This window comes from Grammomys surdaster, unplaced genomic scaffold, assembly GCF_004785775.1.
Source record: "Grammomys surdaster isolate TR1022 unplaced genomic scaffold, NIH_TR_1.0 124938, whole genome shotgun sequence".
In the NCBI taxonomy this organism is placed as follows: domain Eukaryota; kingdom Metazoa; phylum Chordata; class Mammalia; order Rodentia; family Muridae; genus Grammomys; species Grammomys surdaster.
The window spans coordinates 25,222-35,849 of record NW_021619867.1 but is presented as its reverse complement, the minus strand read 5'-3'; the positions used below and the strand labels follow the sequence as shown (position 1 = coordinate 35,849).

Below are 10,628 nucleotides of genomic sequence, written 5' to 3'. Positions count from 1 at the left end.
CTCTCTCTCTCTCTCTCTCTCTCTCTCTCTCTCTCTCTCTCTCTCTCCCCCTCTTTTTCCATGAGTCTCTCTGTGTCTGTCTCCTCCTCCTCCTCCTCCCTCTCTCTCTTCTCTCTCCTTCTCCCTCCATGTGTGTTTTCATCTCTCTGTCTCCACCTTCTGTGTGTGTGTGTGTGTGTATGTGTGTGTATGTCTCTGTGTGTGTTTATTGAATTTTAGATTAATGGTACCTAGGTTTGGCTATTCTATCCAACTTTGGAAGAGTTTGGAAAATTTTATACATTCTCCTTCTCAAGTGTATTGTATTAGTCAAGGTTCTGTAGAGAAGATATAGAATGAATTCCTCTATATAAATAGAAAGAGGATATATGAGAATAACATATAGGCTGAGATCCAGTTAATTTAACAATGGCTGAATTCAGTACTTCCTTAGTCTATGAGGTTTAAGTGTTAGGTGTTCTTCAGTATACGCTGGAAGAAGTAGGGTCTAATACCAGTGAAGAAATGGACTTGCTAGTAAGATGAAAGAAAGCAGGCAAAGACACAGAGCTTACTTCTTCATTTGCTTATATAGGCCTCCAGCAGAAGTTGTGGCCCAGCTAAGGCTGTATCTTCTAATCTCAAGATCTGGATTAAAGGTGTGTGTTTTCCTGATTCAAAACTCAGATTAAAGGTGTGTGTTTCTACCCACAGAGTGTGTATTTGAACTGGATCTATCTACTTCAACTTAAGCGAAAAAATTTTAACAGATGTGCCCTCCAGTTTTGTATGTTACTTAAGTCCAGAGGAAGTCCAAACAAGAAGAATAGCTATCACCAGTGTACTTTGCATACTGGGGTCAATTTCCCATAAATGAAAGGATCATATCAATCTCTGCAGAGGTATTATTTCCCTTGTGCTGTTCTTACACTGATTCTTGCTATAAACACAATCAGGGAAGGTATGTTTTCCTTAACTTGTTAGAAGTCTGGGTGTTCACAAAATGGAGGGCTGGTGGAAAAGCTCCTATATGGTGGTCAGGAAGCAGAGCCCCAATCCTCTGACAGTGGTTTTCTTCTTTCTTGTGTGTTACTCCATTTAGACCCACACACCTTGTGATGACTCCTCCCTATTTGGTTTGTGTCTTGTACTTCCCCCTCAGGAAATCCTCCTTAGAAATGCTTTTTCAGAGCCACTTATGGGTGTGGTTTAGGAATATCCTAAATGCTTCTTAATTAAATCACTTTAATTGGCAGTATTCAACTTCTCAATACCTCTTGCTCTGCATTCTCCACTGGTGACTTCTGTCATTTACAGACTTGGACTGCATGTTTGCTGTGCTGGTCCTGAAAAGAGATATTTTGCTGTTTTTCAAGGCCTGTAGCTCATATTCAAGAGATATCAAAGATTAGGGTTTGATATTACTGCTCTTATGATGTAAAATTCTCTCTACAGCTCTCATCTTTCTAGTTCTTCATGTCTTAGACCTACAGTCTAGAAGACACAGAAATAACTACAGGAATTCAATCAGCTCAGCCACTCCCATCTCCCTGTATGTCTGGCTCCAATGATGCTCATTCTTCAGGATAAATCAATTAATTTGTTTTGATTTTTGATTCTTCCCTTGGGCTTATTGCTAGACTTAACATCACTGACTCTTCATCAGGTTCTTTTAAGACCTTTGTGGGAGGAATCCCAGCCTCAGATCAGAGTTCTCACAAGCCTGGAATCACATCTTTCACAGTTTCTGGACACTGGTATCTCAACTGAAGATGCCTTAACCAAACTTACCTCCACATATGACCTAGTTGTCTTTCTAATGTGTTTATTCTAACACTGTATTTATTGTCATCTCTGAGGCTTTCTGCCTCCACATACCAACCAGGCCTAGACCAGGAAGCTTATAGTCTTTCTAAAATCTATTTTAGGCCACAAATATAATTAGCATCTGAGATTTATATCTGAATAAGCTCACTCCTTCTTAGTTCTTTCTGAGCTCTGGCTGAGTGATTTAAAACTCCTCTCCAGTATAACTGATTCAATCTGGGTTCTGTCAGTTTTTTTTCTGAACTCCTCTGCTTGACCTCATATCAATTTTGACAATCTGTTCTACTTTTCTGGCTCTTTCTGGTTTTCTGAATCAATCCATCTTTCTATACCTATGTCACTATTGCTCTCTTCTACCTGTCTCTGAAAAACTCTCCCGGAAAAACTGCCTCCTCTCTTCCTTTTCTCTCTATAGTGGCTTCTTTTTCTTTTCATTATTTATTTTATTAATTTACATCCCAAAGGTTGACTCATAGAGTCCCCACCTCAGAGTTCTTCACTCATCTCCCATTCCCTTTGCTTCTGAGAGGGTGCCCCCTTGACACTCCCCCTTCCTGGGACATTAAGTCACTTCAGGATTAGGCTCGACCTGATCTTTTGCACTGAGGCCAGAGAAGGTAGGCCTATGCTATATGTGCTTGGGGCCTCATTGAAGCCCATGTATGCTTTCTGGTTGGTGGCTTAGCCTCTGGGAAATCCTCAAGGTCCAGAAGTTGACACTGTTGATCTTTTTACGGAGTTGCCATTCCCTTTAGTTCCTTTAATCCTCCTAACTCTTCTATAGGGTTCCCCTACCTCAGTTCAATGCTTAGCTCTGTCTGCATGTGTCTCAGTTTGCTGCTGGTAGGGTGTCTCAGAGGATAGCTCCTAGCTTTACTATATGTCTTGTTCCAATTTTGCTTATCCCTCAATACTAAATGAACCAATCAATTGATTTTGATCTTTTTATTTCTCCATTAGACTTATTGCAAACTATGAACATCTGTAGCTCTGTATCTTGTGCTTTTGGGACCTCGATAGAAGAATCCCCTGTTTCAAATCTGACATTTAGGATATTCCTAAACTACATCCTTAAGTGATGCTGAAAAGGGATTTCCAAGGAGTATTTCCTGAAGTGGAGGTACAAGACCTCCAACCAAATTGGAAGAAGTTATCACAAGGTTGGTGGGACTGATTGGAATAATACACAGGAAAGAAGAAGGCCACCTTCAGAGGTTTGGGGCTTTGTTTTATCCCTACCATGTAAGAGCTCTTCCATCTGCCTTCCTTTTTGTGAACACTCAGACTTCTGACAAGAAAAACATCCTTTCCCTGATCATGTTTATGGCAGGAATCGATGTAAGACCAGCATAAGGGTAAAAAATAGCTTTGCAGAGATTGATATGATCCCTACATTTATGTAAGATTGACCCCAGTAAGCCAAGTACACTGGTGATAGCTATTCTTCTTGTCTGTATTACCTGTGGACTTAAGTAACATACAAAACTGGAGGGTTCATCTTTAAAATTTTTTTCTTAAGTTAAAGTAGATAGATCCAGTTCAAATAGAGAAAAACACACACCTTTAATCTGACTCTTGATGCAGGAAAATACACACACCTTTAATCCAGATCTTGAGACTAGAAGGCACACCCTTAACTGTGCTATACCTTCTGCTGGAGGCCTATAGAGGCACACAGAAGAAGGAAGTTTGGTGTCTATGACTGCTTCCTCTCATTTTACTAGCAAGTCCATTTTTTTCACTGGCATTAGGCTACTTCAGAATTCTAGCATATACTGAAGAACACCTGGGACTTCAAGCCTTGTACACTAAGTAAGTACTGGCTTTAGCCATTGTTGATTAGCTGGTCCTCAGTCTATAAGCTTTTCTCATATATCCTCTCTGTATTTATATAGAGGAGTTCATTCTATACATTCTTACAGGACCCTGATGAATACAATATACTTGAATGTAGATTAGAGTGTATTTAGAGCATGGGAAGAGGAATTGAGTTTTGATGAGAACAGAGTTGAGGTATAGAAAGACAGAGAGAGACAAAGAGAGACAGAGACAGAGAGGAAGAGGAGAGAGAAAAAGAAGAGGAGAGGCTGGCCAGTGACACGTGGAGAAAGAGAGAGTAGTGTGAAGGGGAGAGAGGGAGAAAGTGGATATAGAGTCAGGGAGAGTAAGAGAGAATAAGAGAGTGAGGAGGGGGCAAACAACTCCTGTAATAGTGAGACAGGCATACCTGGCTATTGCCAGGTAACTCTTAGGTGGACCCTAGAAAGGATGGTAACATAACTTCATTTGGATTAATTTAAAATAAAAGGAAAAACTAGACGGAGAGGATAATGGAGCCAGAATAGGGTCGGCGCAGGTATAGGGTCATTGTGCTCTTTAGCTCTTTCCTGCTGACTTTGGGAGGACATGTCTTTGGGAAACCAAAGAAAATGTGGCTGGGGATGTTGGTCTAATCTTCAGAGAATTGGCTGTTTCTTTGCTATCCAGGGTCTGTGGAACCATCTGTAGGTAAATTTTTTTTCTTAAGATGCCCTTAATCAAACATGTAGAATTATTAATTAGTAAATATTGGAGCTGAGTTTAGCCTGTGAATTTGGAACCCTTAATGAGTGGGAGGCCTTCCAGTTGAGAGCCTGGAAATGGCTGGGAAGACTTACCCTTTCTGAGTGAGAGTGGTAGTTATTAACTACCCCTACCACTATCCTGATAAGTTAATAACTAAAACTACAGGAGGGTCAGATCACCAAGACATCAAGCAGTGAATTGGGGTCCGAGATCAGGCAATAACAAATGACATCTCCATAAATTCACAGCTATACTAGCTATATATGGCTTTAGTTTACCAGTTTGTTCTTCTGACCCGATACCCATTTTGTCCTTGGTTTTACCTAAGATAAAGTTCCAATTCCTAGAAGCTGAATAACACCTCTTATAGAGGTCAGTCTAGATGCCATGATTTTGAAGAAATCATTATTATATCTGTTCCTGTGTCTACTAAACCTTCAATTTCAATGTCATTATTTGTATTTTTAGCTTTGGTCTCTGATCATTTAGAGCAGTTTGCCAAAATATTTGTTTTTGGGTCTCTATGAATATTTAGTTTCAGATACTGAAATTAGTTTTACCTTAATTATCTCCACAGCAATGTTATTTTTAACAACAGGCATTTTTTATTATATATTTTATTTACATTTCAGATGTTATCCCTGAAGAAGAAATTTTAAGTTAGTATAGAAGAAAGCCTTAACTCATAAATACAAGTAGTTAAAAATACAGGTCAGCAAACTTGCTAACCCAAGGCCGATGTAAAAGATGCAGAGCTAGAGAAACAAAGGTCAATTGAGTGTTCCGGGAATCAGCCAGCTGTAAGAGATAGGGGAGGTGCCCAAGGATAAATTACTTGAGAATGAGAACAATATTGAAACACCCATCTGTTCCGGTGATGTTTAACTTAGCCTCCTCTGGAAAAACTTCCACCAAAGGTCCCAAGGACTTGCGAATTAAATTCAGCCAGATGGTCTGTTGGCTCAGATAAGCATCCGTACTGAGTCCCAAGGCCACAGGAGCCAGGGACTGTTCCCTTGAGATTAGTCAAACCTCTGCCCGGGATCTGCTTGCACACATTGCAGATATTTGAAACAACCAATTGTGTGTGACTGCGCCACAACCCACTTCCTCCTCCCCCCACCCCCCGCCTTTGCCTATATTAACCCTAAGCTTTTAGGCCTCAAGGTTGATTCCTCTGTGTGAGGCACGTATCGGGCCAGAGCTCCGATAATAAACCTGACTCATGTGATTGCAGCAAGATGGTCTCTGGAGTATCTTTGGGTCCACACCCTCTCAGTGACCCGAGTGAGGGTCACCCTTCGGGGTCTTTCAATCCCCTTTCCCCATCCCCCCCTGCCCAGGAACCCCCTATCCCATCCCCCCTCCTCCTACTTCTATGAGGATGTGCCCTCACCCACACTCCTGTTGGGAGCCGACTCTGAGCTGAAAGCGGCTATTATCTTTGCAGCCATCTTGAGCCATATACCCTGACAAGAGACTTGTTTACAACTGCTGAACACACTGATAATTATCTTGATCTTTTCAGTCAAGGTCAGGCAGTGGTAGCACATGCCTTTAATCCCAGCACTTGATTGACTCAGGAGAGATATAAAAGGAGAGGCCAGGACAGATTCAGAAGTCAGTCAGAGCTAGTCAGACTCAACAGAGAGCTAGACAGACTCGACGGAGAGTCAGAGGAAGAGAGCAGACAGACTAGTCAGAGCAGACAAACTTCGTCTCCAGACAGACTTCGACTAGACAGACTTGACAGAGAGCAGACAGACTCAGTCTCCGTCTCCAGTAGGCAGTCTTCGTCTTTGACCAGACTTCGTCTTGTCTCCATTCTTTGCGTCCCTGTCCCCACTCTCTCTCTTGCTCCCTGACCTGTGGACTGGAGCAGCAGAATGGCTCGCTACACCCTCCCACTCCCACCTCCCCACTCTCGAATTCCCCCATATTAGGCATCCAACCTTCATGAGATCAAGGATCTCCTCTCTCACCTATGCCCAACAAGGACATCCTCCCCTATATATACAGCTGGAGCCATGGGTCCCTCCCTATGTGCTCCCAGGCTGATGATTTAGACCCTGAGAGCTCTGGGTGTTTGGTGTTGTTGCTCTCCCTAAGTGGCCAAAAACCCCTTCAGCTACTTCAGTCTTCTTTCTAACTCCTCCATTGGGAACCCCTGGGTCAGATCAATGGTTAGCTGTGAGCATCCGCCTCTGAATAAGTCAGACTCTTGCAGACCTCTAAGGAGACAGATATATCAGGCTCCTGTCAGCATGTACTTCCTGACATCCACATCAGCATCTGCCTTTGATGACTGTAAATGGGATGGATACCCAGGTGGAATGGTCTCCAGACAACCCCTCCTTCAGTTTCTGTCCCACACTTTGTCTCCATATTTGCTCCCTTGAGTATTTTGTTACTCCTAAGAAGGACCGAAGCATCCATACTTGGTCTTCCTTCTTCATCAGCTTCACATGGTCTGTGAGTTGAATCTTGGGTATTGTGAGCTTCCAGGCTAATACCCAGTTATCAGTGAGTGAATACCATGTGTGTTCTTTTGTGATTGGCTTACCTCACTCAGGATGATATTTTCTAGCTCCATCCATTTACCTAAGAATTTTTCGAATTCATTTTTTTTGTACCACATTTTCTGTATCCATTCCTCTGTTGAAGGACATCTGGGTTCTTTCCAGCTTCTGGCTATTATAAATAAGGCTGCTATAAACATAGTGGAACATATGTCCTTGTTATATGTTGGAGCATCTTCTGGGTATATGCCCAGGAGTGGTATTGCTGGGTCCTCAGATAATGCTATGTCCAATTTTCTGAGGAACTGCCAGACTGATTTCCAGAGTGGTTGTACCATCTTGAAATCCCACCAACAATGGAGGAGTGTTCCTCTTTCTCCACATCCTTGCCAGCATCTACTATCACCTGAGTTTTTAATCTTAGCCATTCTGACTGGTGTGAGGTGCAATCTCAGGGTTGTTTTGATTTGCATTTCCCTGATAACTAAGGATGTTGAACATTTTTCAGGCACTTTTCAGCCATTTAAGTTTCCTCAGTTGAGAATTCTTTGTTTAGCTCTGTACCCCATTATACACTATTACATTAGCTGGACCTCAGTCATTACATTATTCTCATATATAGTCTTTCTATTTTATTTATTTATTTATTTATTTATTTTTATTGTTTTTTCGAGACAGGGTTTCTCTGTATAGCCCGGGCTGTTCTGGAACTCACTCTGTAGACCAGGCTAGCCTCGAACTCAGAAATCCACCTGCCTCTGCCTCTGCCTCCCAACCTCTATTTATATAGAGCAATTCATTTTATATGTTCTCTAAAGCCCTGACTAATACAACACATTTGAGATGAGAATCTATGAACTTTTCCATACTCTTCCAAAGTTGGATAGAATTACCAAAACTTGTTACCATTAATTTAATATTCAATAAACATACACACACCACAACACACACACATACACACACACACAAACACACGAGGGGACAGAGAGACACAGAGAGATTGAAACTAAAATTTAAAGTGTATCTATAGTTGTATCCAACAGGATGAAGAATAAATAACTTCTAGTTCTTCTTTACAGATCAACTTTAACCTTCAAACAATCTCCAGGAGAAATGGCAGGAGATCTGGAAGGCGAGAGCTGGGGCTCCTCACAGATCAGTGTTCAGCAATTCTGTTACAAGTGGACCATTAGCAACTTTTCATTTTGCATGGGGGGAATTAGGGGAAAACACTACAATCCCAGTGTTCTCATTAGAGGCCAGTGACAAAGTGGCATGGTATTTGAGAGTATACCCAAATGGGGTTGATGAAAAAAGCAAAGATTACCTGTCAATTTTCCTGGTGTTGCACAGCTGTCCAGAGAGCCCAGTTTTGGCAAAGTTCAAGTTCTGGATCATAAATTCCCAAGGAGAGAAATATCAGTGTATGAAGAGTTCTAAGGTTGTAAGCTTTCTGCAAAACCAACTCAGGGAACTCAAAAGGTTCCTTATTCGAGATTCCCTCCTCTCCAATAGGAATTGGCCTATCCTTGAGGACAACTTCACCATCTGTTGCCAGGTGAGCAAAGTAGGATCCTTGTTTAGGATGCCTGGACAGAACATGACACTGACAATCAAGGAACCAAGGCATTTATTGACAGATGACCTAGGCGAACTGTGGAAGAATTCCCTGTTCACAGACTGCTGCCTGTTGGTAGGTGGCCATTAATTCAGGGCTCACAAGGCCATCCTAGCAGCTCGATCTTCAGTTTTCAGAGCCATATTTGAACATCAGATGGAGGAGAGCCTAAAAAACTGCGTTGAGATACATGACCTGAATCCCCAAGTCTTCAAGGAGATGATGGGCTTCATTTACACTGGGAAGGTGCCACAACTCCACAGCTACTCGGTGGCCACTGGTGCGTTGGTAGCTGCTGACAAGTATGGCCTGGAGGGCTTGAAGGTCCTGTGTGAGGATGCCCTTTGCAGGAATCTCTCTGTGGAGAATGCTGTACACACTCTTCATCTTGGCTGAACTCCACAGCACAGAGAAGCTGAAGACTCAGTCCTTGGATTTCATTACACTTTTTGCTTCTGAGGTCTTTAAGACTTCCAAGTGGAAGTCAATGGTGTAGTCACACCCACACTTAGTGCCTGAAGTATTGCAGTCCCCAACTTCTGCACAGTGTCTTTTCTTGGAGCCTAAAGTGATCTCAGGGGCTGGCCAGCTATGACCTACACCTGTCTTGTTTTACCAACAACCAGTGTTGTTACCAATGACTTCTGGTTAGTCAATGTTATTGTGGGATCATTTACAGTAAATCTTGGGAAGCAGCATGGTGACTCAGGATTTAAAACATTTGTAAAAAGTTAAAATTGTCAGTGGGAGAAGGGCAGCACTGCAGTCTAGGACACTCTACCTGACATCTACACTGTTGATGTTCTTGTTTAATTTTCGTTGGATGACTTGGAACCTGGGATTCAATTTAGGTGCTTGTCATAAGCACAGACCAAATGAGTTTCTCTGGAGAAACCTGTCTGCATTAGATTGAGCAGAACAGATAACCAGAGGAAAGGAGAAATCAAACATGAGTGATTTCTCATCAGAGAAGGAAAGGCAATGAAGACTTTCTTTTTAAAGACTCAGTTTGTGGGACCTCAGCTGCAAAACAATTACTGCTCTCTCAAAGAACTCTGTTTATGTAACAAACACACACAGGGAAGTTTTAAACCACATGTAAGTGGTAATTCAGAGGATTTGAGGCCCTCCTCTGGTCTCCATGGCCACAAAAACTCTGTTGATAAAACTTTAACCAAATAAAATATAATATGAATAAAACTTTGAAATCAGTCAGTGGATTCCAGAGGTGCTTTTGTTCAGAGAACTCCATGTACTCCAATCAGTCAAGTTCTACTGTGGATGTTTGTGCAGACCCCTCACTGTCCTACCAGTAGTAGAAACCCTATGTCTTTTATCTTGGCACTTAATGTTTGCAAATTAGAAGTCCACCATCATGCTTTCATGACAACTGAGTACAGTAGGCCAAAGTGGAGGGAGTCTACTCCTTCGAGAGATGTGTTTTTCAGTCAAGGCATGCAAAAATCTTTTATCTGTTCTGAGAACATTTGACAAAATTGATTCATTATAGATTTATACACCCTAATCTAGTGATTCTCAAACTTCCTTATTTTGAGACCTCTTGAAACAGTTTTGGTCAACCAGAACCATTAAAATATTTTGTGGCTAATTCATAACTATAACATTGCTACTATTATAAATCATAGTGTAAATAGCTGATATACAGGATATCTGATATTTCAACCCCTATGAATTGATCATTAGAACTCCAAAGGGATAGGTACTCATGGGTTGAGAACAATGTCTCCAGGCCACACCGGCCAGCACATCAGGTAGACTGCCTACAGATCTTCTCTTCCTTCAGTTTGCCTAGTCCCAACACCACAATCTATCTCACCTCTGTAGCACACCACCTGTTGGAGTCTTCACTGTCCATCCTTTCCATCCCACAGATCTTCCCTTCTAACCTCCCTCCTCCAACTCTTTGCTCTGTCCCAGCTCTCAAGCCAGCTTGAACCCTCCCCTAACACAAGAGCCACTCTTTCCATGGGAACAGAATTCTAAAGGCAGATTCAGACCTGTCTCATTGCTCCCCTACTTATAAAAAGTTGCTTTGGTCATGTTGTCTCTTCAAAGCCATAAAACCCTAACTAAGACAACATACAGCAATCATACTCTTC

At 41.9% G+C, this 10,628-nt stretch overlaps 1 pseudogene; it reads left to right on the top strand.

Annotated features, from left to right (window-relative positions):
- Positions 1-8,003: 8,003 nt before the first annotated feature.
- Positions 8,004-9,103, top strand: LOC114636816 (annotated as a pseudogene).
- Positions 9,104-10,628: the final 1,525 nt, after the last annotated feature.